At 33.5% G+C, this 13,888-nt stretch overlaps 1 long non-coding RNA gene across 1 annotated transcript; it reads right to left on the bottom strand.

Moving 5' to 3' along the window:
• Positions 1-1,612: 1,612 nt before the first annotated feature.
• Positions 1,613-12,526, bottom strand: LOC132302192 (uncharacterized). The gene is made up of 3 exons (XR_009480763.1): positions 12,305-12,526; positions 2,982-3,073; positions 1,613-2,894 (listed from the first exon to the last, which is right to left on the bottom strand). It is a non-coding gene; the product is annotated as an uncharacterized LOC132302192 (long non-coding RNA).
• Positions 12,527-13,888: the final 1,362 nt, after the last annotated feature.

Raw genomic sequence — 13,888 nt, 5'->3', positions numbered from 1 at the left:
TTTCTTTTATTCCTAAATAATTTAGTCACCGAGTTCTTTCCTAATTCTATTTTTTTTCTAATTATAATAGTATTTTTTAATTATACTTCTTCTATTCCTTAAGGTCATTTTTAAATCTATTTCCTCCAATTTTATTCTATTTATTTTATGTTTTTATTTTAATTGGTAACTTATGTTTGTATTTTAATTGTTTGAAATAGAATATAATGAAAAGAAAAAGTAAATTACTATGGTAAATTTATACTATTATTAAAAGTACATATAAATAAAAATATATATTTTTAATATTACATATTTTCTTTCTTTAATTAGATTTCCTTTTATTAAATTAAATAAATAAAATTTTTAAGATTATATATTTCTTTTTCTAATTAGATTTTTTATATTGATTAATAATAAATATTTTTTAATATTATAAATAAAAGTAATTTAGTCTCCCACATCTTTTGTAACGTCTTTTCTAATTCTGTTTCTTCAAAATAATTTTTAATTTTATTTCTTCTATTCCTAAAGGTCTTTCCTAATTATGTTTCTTCTCTGACCCAAACGGCCGTTTATATTATTTATTATTTATTTATCTTTTAACGTAAAATTTTAATTTATTAATATTAATTCATATATTAAAATAATTATTAATTAATACATTTTTAGAGTTCATTAAATTATCATTAACTAATTACATTAATTAATATTTTCTTTGTATATATATATATATATATATATATATATATATATATATATATTCTACGGATTGGATCGAATTTTTAATACCGTGATCCGATCCGTGAGTACCGATTTGATTTTTTTGAATTTGTCACCGATCCGTAAGTATAACAATTTGATCCAATTCGCACGGATCGAATTTACGGATTATTTGTCCACCTCTAACCTTTAGGCCAACAAAATTACAGAGAAAACCAAACAATCCATTTACCTTTAAAAAAAAAATATTAAAGCATAAAGCGTCAAAAATAAAACAAAGTCAACTTAACAAAACCACTCTCCGAGATATATAAAAATAAAATAAAATAAAGTAAATTGAACTGTGTACATGAAAAATAGAGTAGAGTGGGACTGAGTGGAGTGTTTGGGTACATGAATAACAGTATCCGTGTTTGGTTAATGTTATATAGGAAAACCACCAAAAAAAAAAAAAAAAAAAAACCAACCAGAAGATAGATTAGTCATTCATTCACTTATTTGGGATTGTCAGCCCCTGTTAAAGGTCTCACTGAAATTTTTTAAATGTGAGGGGTCTTCTTGATGTATTGACAAAACACTAGGGGCGTAACTAAATTTAACCCAAGAGAGAAAAGAATCACACATTTGTATCCATTTAGGCATATCTTGGAATGAAACCAATAGAAGCATTTAATAATTTCTGGTTTTACATAACCACTAGTTATCTCTAGGTAGATCAAGTGTTATCTCTAGGTAGATCAAGTGTGAAATTTCTTTTCTTTTTTTCTAAATTTAAGGGACGTTGCCCAGTTTTGGTCCCACTAGAGCAAGGTCTAAGGAGGGATGAATGTCAAACATGGTTGAGAACTTTTAAGTATTTTGGTGAAGCCAAAGAACCACTTGTATCATATTGCAAACTTGTTAAGCTTTTACAAAAAACTTATCTTCTACAAGTAAATTGATCAACAAATGATGGAGAGACATCCCTCTAGCCCTTTGATACATGTCTAGAAGGAAGCGAACGCAACCCTTGAAGCACACTTCCCATCAGGTAGCAACAGGGCACTCTATAATGTTTGATCCAGAAGTGTCCACACATATATATCTGGTAAAGTTGGGTGTTACCAAATGCATCTACATTGCATTCTATTCCAGGAGTGTGCCCAATTTCATCTCTTAGATCAGTTATTATGTTGTTTAAGCTATAAAATACCCCGTCTAGTTGAATCCCTATAAATTTTGGGAAAAAAATAGAATTTAAACAAATGTAAACGAAATTGGTGACCATATAAACTGATGCTAGAACTAGTGATCACCTAAAAATAGTGTTCACCTGCATTAACATGTATATGACATATGGACAAACTTCAAATTGAAAATTAATATATGAAACAACTGCACATTTGGTTCAAAACTTGGCAGACAAAGAAACTCAGACTCTTGGAGTCCTGTCCCTCAAATGATCCGAGTGTATGCTGAGAAGACCACCCCATTACTAACGGGGTATGACACCTTCGCTTCATTCCCTGCGGATCCAACTGTTTTGTAATCATTACATATATAACAGATAATACAGAATGGCTACTAGTACTTTGAATTTGTTGGCAAATATCAGCCCAGGTAATAAAGAATGGCTACTAGTACTTTGAATTTGTTGGCAAATATCAGCCCAGGTAATACTGATATTTGCCAACAAATTCAAAGGTGGCTACTAGTAGTCATACTGTATTATCTGTTGGGCTGATATTTGCCAACAAATTCAAAGGTGGCTACTAGTAGTCATACTGTATTATCTGTTATATATTTGTGTGTATATCTAATTACAAAACAGTTGCATGCGCAGGAATGAAGCGAAGGTGTCATACCCCATTAGTAATGGGTCTAATGGGGTGGTCTTCTTAGCATACACTCAGATCATTTGAGGGGCAGGACTCCAAGATTTAGTTTCTTTGTCGGCAAAGTTTTGAACCAAATGCTCAGTTATCCTCCATTTCCTTCAGCCCAAATTGGTGGAGTAGGATGGACTTGATGTCGTTTACTGCCTTCACTGATTTCTCGCAGCCAACACTCTCCTTCTTTTGCACTTCAGTGTCTCTATCAGCTTTTTGTTCATTAAACTTTGAATTTTTTTTGTGCAGTATGCTATAACCCATCAATTGAGATGTGGAGTATCACCATATCAAGTTTAAATCTTATGTATAATGCCCCAGAATCTGAAGCATACAGCAACAAAGAACAATCACAAATACTACATAAGCAAATAAACGAGTAATGTAGCAGGCACTTTGAATTTAATATACCTTCTTTCACTATCAATAGAGAGGGGGAAGGCACAGAAGCCACCTCAGGCGTTGCATAGCAGAGCTGACTTTGATCACTGATGCCATGATTTCTACAACAAAACATAATGGAACACAATTAGCTCAAGGAAAGCTCGACTGACAAAAACTAATCCTCCTATCACCACAAGTCAACAACCGAATAGCTAAGCACCGTTTTCTTCTTCCTTTCTTTCCTACTCTTCTTTTTTTTTATTGGGATTTTGGAGGGAGTGCCCGCGGGAGCGAGGGTGGGGGTGGGTAGGCAAGGCAATTTCAAAGGTGCATGTTACATATGAAAACAACATTAATTATGGCTCCTAGATAGGCCGATAAATACGAGCTTAAATAAATACTGATGCAGGAATTAGAAAATTTTTAGCAATGCAACAAATTCCCTTCGAACATTACAAAAATTTATTGAGTCATTCGTGTAAGAATACGGTGGTCTTATTATAATAATTAATCTTACTTTTTTATTTAAATTGTTTTATAATTATCCATATTGGAGATGTAACGTTGTATCTTTTGAATACTGTTTATTTTATAACAGTTATCTAATTACAGAGGGATGTGTTGGTTGATAGAACCAACATGTCTTCTCTTGGCAATGCTTAGAAACGGTCCCAACCCTCTATATATATACGTGAAAGAAAGGCCTGAAACCATGGTTCAGTTTCACAGATAAAGGTAGAGGGTTGAAGAGTGTTTCTGTGTTGTGAAGTGTTTCTGTGTATCAAGTGTTTGAAGGTAGCACCCATTGTCTAGTGTGTTCAGAATCTAATTTAGCCATTGTTTCGCCAAATACTTGGTGGATTGATTCCGGGGCTACTATTCATATTTCTAATTCCTTGCAAGGATTCATAAGGAGTTGGAAAATCAATCCCAACCAAAAGACACTCACCATGGGTAATGGGGTAGAAGCACAAGTTAAAGCTGTGGGAGTTGCTCGTTTTGTCCTTAGTAGTGGTTTTGTATTAGAGTTAGAAGATGTTTTGTATGTTCCTTCAATGTCCAGAAATTTAATTTCTGTACCTAAACTTGATATGTTGAACTGAGTGTTTCTGTGTTGTGAAGTGTTTCTGTGTATCAAGTGTTTCTATAATAGTTGTTGTCAAACACAAACGGCTAAAAATGGCAGGTATGTTTCTAAACAATATTTATGTATTAGAACCATGTATTTTAAATATCGTTGAATTTGCTTACATGTGGTATCAGAGCCTCACACGGACTCTAATGCATAAATTTATTTTTGATATTGCGTATGAAATTTCTTGGCTGTATATATTATTAGTACAGTATGCCATATATGTGTTTGAGATAAAAAGGGACACTGATATATATTGTGGATGAAATAATTCTATATTACTCTACATCTTATGTTTATATATATATATATATATAAACATATATATTATTGGTTTTGAATTCTATCACTCTATTTCTCTATTTCATGCATATGAATAAAATAGACAAAATATTGATATGTGTATAGAATATACTAAATATATATTTGTCAACTTTATCTTAAATTCATTGTTTGGTATTTGATATATAATAATTCTTTTAAACAGTATGAATTTTACTATTTGAATATATGTCCATATGTCAAATTAATGATTATATATAGATATATATTGTTTAACCCAAGTGTCGTACAGTAAAGTAATGACGGAAAATAATGCATGGTTTTATAATTGTTGATCTAAAGGTTGTTATATATACATATATATATATATATATATATGGGTCATGTGTATGTCTATACAACAGTGATGTAAAAGTCTTAAAAAAAAAAAATGATATTTCTTTTACTTTTGTTATCCTTTGCCAATTAAAGTTATTATAATGGATTAATTAAATTGGATATTATTTTATAAATGTATTGAAATTGGCAACATATACATTATTATGCATATTGCCTTAAGTTTATATTGATGCATATTGTGTATATATATATATTAGATTCATTTGGGAAAATTGAATCATTTTAAATCTTAAGCACAAATGTTAATGAAATTAGATTGGGTGTTTAGTCACCAAAGTGACACACTCATGATAATTTCAATAGTATTTGAGGCTAGTGGTAAAATTATGTTTTTGCTAAAGTTGAAGGATTTGAGTTGCGTTTAGTAGAGACGAGCAATAATCAAACCCAAAGGTGGATTATTGAGATTTGTCTAATTAAACGGATTGAGATAATTAATGTAGAATATATAATAGATAATATACTATTCCCAAAGGAATTTATTTTTGATATTGTATTATCTATGATTAATTAGTCTCAAATGTGAAATTTGTTTCACTAGTGGGAGACTAACATTTAATAATATTGGCCCAAAAGAAATATTGTTAAATGTGAAGTTGATCCTATTTGGGATCAATTATTTTGAGGCATTACTTATTGATTCTGGAAAGTTTGATTGTTTTTTCCATCAATTAAACTATATAATTGTGGCCTTAATTCTTTTGATGTTTTTATTTTTATTCCATAACAGTTGGTTCATTACCGTGTGTGAAGGCCCTGACTGGGTCTAATTTCTCGGACTGGAAAGATGAAATAATTTTTAATTTGGGACTTGGGGATTTAGACTTAGCCATTAGGTCAGATGAACCACCTAAGCCTATAGACACTAGTGGTGCAGAGGTGAAAAAGGAATGGGATAAATGGGACAGGTCTAATAGACTTAGTCTAATTTATATTAAGAATAATATTCCTAAATATATTAGGGGTGCCATTCCTGATAAACCATTGGCTAAGGATTACCTTAAGACTCTAGAAGAACATTTACTATTTCAACTAAGTCACTGGCTAGCACTCTTATGACCCAATTAGTAACCGCAAAATATGATGGTCTTAGTGGTGTGCGTGAGCATATCATGAAAATGACTGATATTGCATGCCAATTGAAAAATCTGGATATGGAAGTTAGTGACTCCTTTCTAATCCACTTTATTATGACTTCTCTTCCTGCGCAATTCGATATTTTTAAAACTACTTATAATGCGCAGAAAGATAAGTAGAAATTAACAGAATTAATTAGTATGTGTGCACAAGAGGAAGAGCGAACCCGACACAATAAGCCCGATATGGCACACATTGTGGATCGGAAAATAGTTAAGAAAAATAATAAGAAAACTGGGAAAAGGGGTATAAAGGTTAATGATGTTGGACAGGCACATAAAGTGGGGAAAAAGAAAGTTCAATGCTTCTGGTGTCACAAGCGAGGCCATGTCAAAAAGGAATGCTTTAGTTACAAAAACTGGTTAGCAAAGAAAGGTAGCACCCATTGTCTAGTGTGTTCAGAATCTAATTTAGCCATTATTCCGCCAAATACTTGGTGGATTGATTCCGGGGCTAATATTCATATTTCTAATTCCTTGCAGGGATTCATAAGGAGTCGGAAAATCAATCCCAACCAAAGGACACTCACCAAGGGTAATGGGGTAGAAGCACAAGTTAAAGCTATGGGAGTTGTTCGTCTTGTCCTTAGTAGTGGTTTTGTATTAGAGTTAGAAGATGTTTTGTATGTTCCTTCAATGTCCAGAAATTTGATTTCTGTACCTAAACTTGATATGTTGAACTATGAATTCCGTTTTAGTAATCGTAATATCAATATATTTTATGATTCCAAATTTATTGGTTATAGTTCATTAGTTGATAGTCTTTATCTTCTAAAACTTGACCCAATTTTTTCACATTCTCTTTTGTCTTTTAATGTGAGTACCAAACGTAGTCTCACCAATGATTCTTCTTCTATGTTATGGCATAGGCGTTTAGGTCATATCTCTAAAGAGAGATTAGAGAGATTGGTTAAAGAAGGTGTTCTGAACACATTAGATTTTTCAAACTATGGCATATGCATTAATTGTGCTAAAGGAAAGTTAACCAAGTCTAGACATAAGGGTGCTACTAGAAGTAATGGCCTCTTAGAGCTTATACACACAGACATATGTGGTCCTTTCATTCCTGCTACACTAAATGGGAAGAAATACTTTATTACATTTATTGATGATTATTCTCGTTATGGTTATGCGTACTTAATTGGTGAGAAATCTGAGGCACTGGATATTTTTAAAATTTATAAGACAGAAGTCGAGCATCAGCTTGATAAGAAAATTAAAGTAGTACGATCTGATCGTGGTGGTGAATACTATGGAAGGCACGTTCATACAGGTCGTAATCCAGGGCCATTTGCTAAGTATCTACAAGAGTGGTATAGTTGCGCAGTACACCATGCCGGGTACCCCTGAGCAAAATGGTGTAGCTGAACGAAGAAATTGCACTCTTATAGATATGGTGCGAACTATGATGAGTAATTCATATTTATCAGATTTTTTGTGGGGTGAAGCTCTTAGGATTACTGCATATATCCTAAATCGAGTGCCGTCTAAGGCAGTCTAAAAGACTCCTTTTGAGTTATGGATAGGAAGAAAACCCAGTTTAAATCACTTGCGTATCTGGGGATGTGCAGCAGAGGCTAAATTATACAACCCATATGAAAGGAAACTTGATCCCAGAACAGTCAGTTATTATTTTGTAGGATATCCAGAAAGGTCAAAAGGTTATAGGTTTTATTGTCCATCACATAGTACCAAACTTATTGAGACCCTAAATGCTAGGTTCATTGAGGATGGTTATACCAGTGGGAGTATAGAGCCCAGGCACATGGTATTTGAGGAAAATCGAAATATAAATTTAGTTCCTCGGGATGACATAGTTGTCCCACTCGCTACCATGCAAGATGGTGATTTAAGTCATCAAGAGCCTGAAGAGCAAACACCTCACATAGAAGAAGTCTCAAATGAACCAATAGTTGACATGCCATTACGAAAATCAAGGAGAGAAAGGAAAAGTGCTATTCCAGATGACTATGAAGTTTATCTACAAGAGATTGAGTTCAACATTGGTAAAGAAGATGATCCACTATCATTTTCAGAAGCCAAAAATAGCACTTTTGCTCAACAATGCTCAGATGCAATGAAAGATGAGTTAAATTCTATGAATAATAATAAAGTTTGGGATCTAGTTGACTTACCAGAGGGAGTCAGACCCATTGGTTGTAAATGGGTATTTAAAACTAAACGAGACTCAAAAGGTAAAGTTGAAAGATATAAAGCCTGACTTGTTGCTAAGAGTTTTACTCAACAAAAGGGCATCGACTATAAAGAAACTTTTTCTCCTGTTTCAAAGAAAGACTCTTTTAGAATTATAATGGCATTAGTAGCTCATTTTGATTTGGAGTGACATCAAATGGATGTAAAAACTGCATTCCTAAATGGTGACTTGCTCGAAGAAGTTTATATGAATCATCCCGAGGGTTATGAAATTGAGGGCAAAGAACATATGGTGTGCAAGTTAAGGAAATCTATTTATGGGTTAAAACAAGCATCAAGACAATGGTACATAAAATTTGATGAGATAATTACTTCATATGGGTTTAAAGAAAATATTATTGATGAATGCATTTATATGAAATTCAGTGGGAGTATGTTCATTTTTCTAGTGTTGTATGTACATAAAATTTGATGAGATAATTACTTCATATGGGTTTAAAGAAAATATTATTGATGAATGCATTTATATGAAAGTCAGTGGGAGTAAGTTCATTTTTCTAGTGTTGTATGTTGATGATATCTTACTTACTAGTGGTGACATTGGCTTGTTACACGAGACTAAACATTTTTTATCTCAAAGTTTTGAAATGAAAGATCTTGGTGAAGCCTCATTTGTCATTGGCATTGAGATTCATCGAGATAGATCTCGTGGGATTCTTGGATTGTCACAAAAAGCCTATATAGAAAAGGTTCTTGAAAGATTTGATATGCAACACTGTAAAAGTGGAATTGCTCCTATAGTAAAGGGTGATAAATTTAGTAAATTTCAGTGTCCAAAAAATGACGTAGAGCGGGAACAAATGAAAAACATTCCCTATGCATCTGCAGTTGGGAGTTTGATGTATGCTCAGGTTTGCACACAGCCAGATATAGCAATTGCTATTGGTATGCTAGGCAGATACCAAAGTGATCCTGGCATGGATCATTGGAGAGCGGCAAAGAAAGTAATGAGGTACCTGCAGAAGACAAAAAACCATTTGCTCATATATAGAAGGACTGACAGGCTTGAAGTGGTGGGTTATACAGACTCTGACTTTGTTGGTTGTCAGGATAGTATAAAATCCACTTCAGGATTTATCTTCATGATGGTTGGAGGAGCAATTTCATGGAAAAGTATTAAACAAACATTAACAGCTTCATCCACCATGGAGGCAAAGTTTATTGCATGTTATGAGGCCACTTGTCATGCATTATGGTTACGGAACTTCATCTCAAGACTTATGGTTGTAGATTCTATTTCTAAACCATTGATGATTTTTTGTGACAATTCCGCTGCAGTTATGTATTCAACGAACAACAAGAGTTCAGGAAAATCTAGACATATAGATATTAAATACCTTGTTGTAAAAGAGAGGATTCAGAACCAACTTGTGTCTATTGAGCACATTAGTACACAACAAATGATCGCTGATCCCATGACTAAAGGGTTGCCGCCTAAGCTATACAGTGAGCATGTTGCTCATATGGGTATTATTGATAGCTTTGATTTACTTAGTTAGTGGGAGGTTATTTTTGACTCAGTTGTAGACACATTTGTATTTGTGATCACATTTTCTTATATTATATTATCCTCATTTATTTAGTTTTCCATATTGGTGCACGAGTGTATGGAAAAATTATAAGTGTCATTTATGAGACATGGTGTGTCCTTATTGAGACACGGTAGGACCGAAGCATGGCATAATATTTTATTGTTTAGCACATGCGGTGTTTATGTATAATCTTGAAGTTGAGTGTATTAATGTTTGTGACCATTGATGTCCTATATTATTAAATAATATAATGACATCCTTGATTCAATATTAATATACTTGTTAAGGACTTCATGAAAGTTGTTTGGTACAATGATTATCTAAATATAGATAATTTATTTAAAGTGTGCACATCAACATTACATCAAAATGTTTTTTATAAAAAAATAATAATAAATAATAATAATAATAAAGATTAACTATGATTATAAGACCAAGTGGGAGAATGTAAGAATACGGTGGTCTTATTATAATAATTAATCTTACCTTTTTATTTAAATTGTTTTATAATTATCCATATTGGAGATGTAATGTTGTATCTTTGGAATACTGTTTATTTTATAACAGTTATCTAATTACAGAGGGATGCGTTGGTTGATGGAACCAACATGTCTCCTCTTGGCAATGCTTATAAACGGTCCCAACCTTTTACATATATACGTGAAAGAAAGGCCTGAAACCATGGTTCAGTTTTACAGATAAAGGTAGAGGGTTGAGGAGTGTTTCTGTGTTGTGAAGTGTTTCTGTGTATCAAGTGTTTCTATAATAGTTGTTGTCAAACACAAACGGCTAAAAATGGCAGGTATGTTTCTAAACAATATTTATGTATTAGAACCATGTATTTTAAATATCGTTGAATTTGCTTACAATTTGAACATCCGTTTCTTATAGTATGACCCACACACTGGTGTCCAACGGAACTTGAACCATTGCAACTCCCCTTTGGGAGTGGTAGAAACTAACAGATTCCTCGGTTCTTCAAGTGTTTATAGCTTCACAACTCATCAAAACTAACATCTTATTCCCAAATACTGAGGTTACCAACACCAATCCTTTTTCACCACTCCATTGTATCAAAGCGACAATTAAAGATTTACCATCCTGTCATTTTTCTCACTATCATACTTTTTTTTCCAATATTCCTAGAATTTTGGTAGAGCTATTTCTTCACCTTTTGTTACTAGATCATTCATTGGTTTACATATAGGCCAACCTACTCAACAAGTTGAGGTTTACCACACCAGCCTTTTTTTTTTTTTTTTTCCATTCATTCACTCACTCCACAAAAGCCACATTTAGTAATTAATCATCAGGCCATAATTTTTTCTTTTTACTATCTCAGCCTCGTACTGTTTCATCTTCCTTTCATTTGTAAAACATTAAATTTCAACTGTTAATTTCTAACTAAAAGATAATCAACTTACTTTTAAGACCAAACCAAGTCAAACAATCTCCACTCAAATATTAATAAGTTATTACATTAGCGTTCCTGGCACCACTTGCACAAATGGCTAAAGTTAGAATTTGAATTTGTGTTCTCACATTTGACAACCCATGAATTTTAGCAATGCACTAAGCAACAGTTCCTAAATACATAATACCTATATATCTACTTAAATACAAACATAAATATATATATTTTTTATAAGTAAATACATACATAAATATGCATGGGAACACACAAGTACAAATATTCAATTACACTATATAAGAAAGTATGACCCAAGCAACACCGTAAGAATTCAGGAATCAAACTAAATTAAGTTTTGGTATGAGACTATACAAGATAAAAAAAATACAGGACTCGTCATTGTCAAAGTATTGCTATTAAGAATAATAATTAAAAGAGGAAGATAAGTTATAATCTAAACCATTAACCTTCATTGGGATTTTTAGACAGGAGTCAGTATTTCACACATATGGCAGAAGGTAGAGTAAATTGCAAAAATCAAATTTTAATGTCTCATTATTCTTACATCAATAACGAAATTAAATTTGCTTTTCTAAACTTTGTGGAATCAATTTGTTGCTTATCTTATTTTATAGCATGTTCCATCGTAAGTTGTGATATATATTGTAGCATACCCAAGGCCAACTAAATACTTCATAGGCAGCTAATTGCAAAAAAATCCATGTACTTTTAAACTTTTCCAACACAGCCTCTAAAACTATCAAAAAAAATTGCAATCAATCCGTTATCGTCATCTCTCTATTAACAGAGACATCAATTTATCAAAGTGACCTAAACTTTGCTTAAATAAGAAATGAAAGAGAAAATAAAAAATAAACACAATCAATCCGGTATTGTCAAGTCCCTATTAACAGAAATAAGAAATGAAACAGATAATAAAAAATAAACAAAACTTACTTTTCCCGACACTACTCATGCCATTTGGAGACCATTAGCTTAAAAAATATAAGCATGTCATTTCACTTTTGAAAATTTTCAAAACTTAATTAAATATTTACAAAGCATTTTCAAACGATTAAAGATTTCAATGTAAAATATGATTCCATGTTGTCTGAAAAAGAAAATGTAGTAATAGTGTTTTTTGATGCGGCCAAGATCTTCTCAGATCGCATCAATAGCACTCGCAGCTCCACCATTTGTGTCATTTGAAAGAAACAAAAAAAGGAGATAAAAAGAAAGCTAACCTTGAAGTCGTTGCAGCATGATGTGAGTGAGAGTATGATTCACAATGCGACCGCCGACGAGTATGCTTTGCTGTTCGCCGTCGAAAAGAAAGGAAGAGCTCACGGTGGGGATCGTGGCTAGGGTTTTGTTTTGGAGGAGGCTGAAAATGATGGGTATGGTAACTAGGGTTTTTATATACAGAGGATCACCCATTTGTATCCTTGTATAGGGCAGCGGTTGGAATGAAACCAATAGAAGCATTTAAAATTATCAGCCGTAGGATGGCAATTTCTCCATTCCCGCCGGGTCCCGTCCCGCCCCTTTTATGGCGGGGATGGGGACTCTTTTATGTAAACAAGGATGGGGATGGGGATAAGCTTTGAAAACCCGCCGGGGTTGAGACCGGGGCCTGGGATGGGGTAAATACGCCCCGCCCCGATTATGTTATGAATTTACTAAGATACCCTTGCCCATATTATTATATTTACCATATATACTGGATATATACATACCATATATGTTAAAACCCTAAAACTAATTCCAAAGTCAGATCCGTCTCTTTCTTTCCTTTTCCTTCTCTCTCTCTTTCTAATCGACGACAACAACATCGGCTCTTCCCCGTCCTTTCCTAATCCGTCTCCGGCATGGGCTCTTCCCTGTTGCTCTGAATCTATCATTGGCGTCGGCTTTTCCACCTCACCGGCGTCGGCTCTTCCCCTTCTGATTCCATATTTAATTTTGTTCATATGCATATGCAAGTGTCTGTGTGTGTGTGTGTGTGTATATATATATATGTATCTGGAATCTCAGATTCAAAATCAATATATACATATATATATATATATATATATATATGTATTGATTTCAAATTCTGATGTGTTTGGTTGTGTATGTATCTATATTATATATATATATATATATATATATATATATATATATGTATTGATTTCAAATTCTGATGTGTTTGGTTGTGTGTGTATCTATATATATATATATATTTGGATAGTACAAATTACTCCTTCATATGCATATTGGGGGCGATTTTTTTTTTTTTTTTCCTGGAAGTGTGAATTTGTGATGTTGAGAATCCTGATATTGAGAATTAGGAAAGCTTAATCGGGGGCGGGGCGGGGAGGATGGTGGCGGGGACAAGGGCAGGGATGGGAGTGGGATTGAAATTTTGGCGGGGTATGGGGGCGGGGACGGGGGTGAAAATTTTGGCCGGGTATGGGGATGGGGATGGGGAATGAGATCCCAGCCCCATCCCGCCCCGTTGTCATCCCTAGCCGTCTGATTCAAAGATTGATGTCTGTTTATCACACCCACCAATTTTTATCTAGTATTGATTGTTTGCTTTATATAAAGCCTGCCAAAACCGTGCTGTTACAAGGTGGTTTTTTGTTGCGACTTAAGAGTGTTGTCACAATAGCGCTCGGGCCAGAGAGGAACCCAAAGCGTTGCTCTAGCATTAAAGGCAGATATATATATATAAATATATATGTGATAAAATATTCATCAATATAATATACAATCCCACTTTAGGCCATCTATATCAGGTTTGTGAGGAGGCCAGAAGTGAAATGGGCCGGAAATGACCCGCGAAC

This window comes from Cornus florida, unplaced genomic scaffold, assembly GCF_030987335.1.
Source record: "Cornus florida cultivar Cherokee Brave unplaced genomic scaffold, ASM3098733v1 CherokeeBrave_3.0.0_Hap2_Chr04, whole genome shotgun sequence".
NCBI lineage: Eukaryota > Viridiplantae > Streptophyta > Magnoliopsida > Cornales > Cornaceae > Cornus > Cornus florida.
This window is presented reverse-complemented; position numbering and strand designations above follow the sequence as displayed.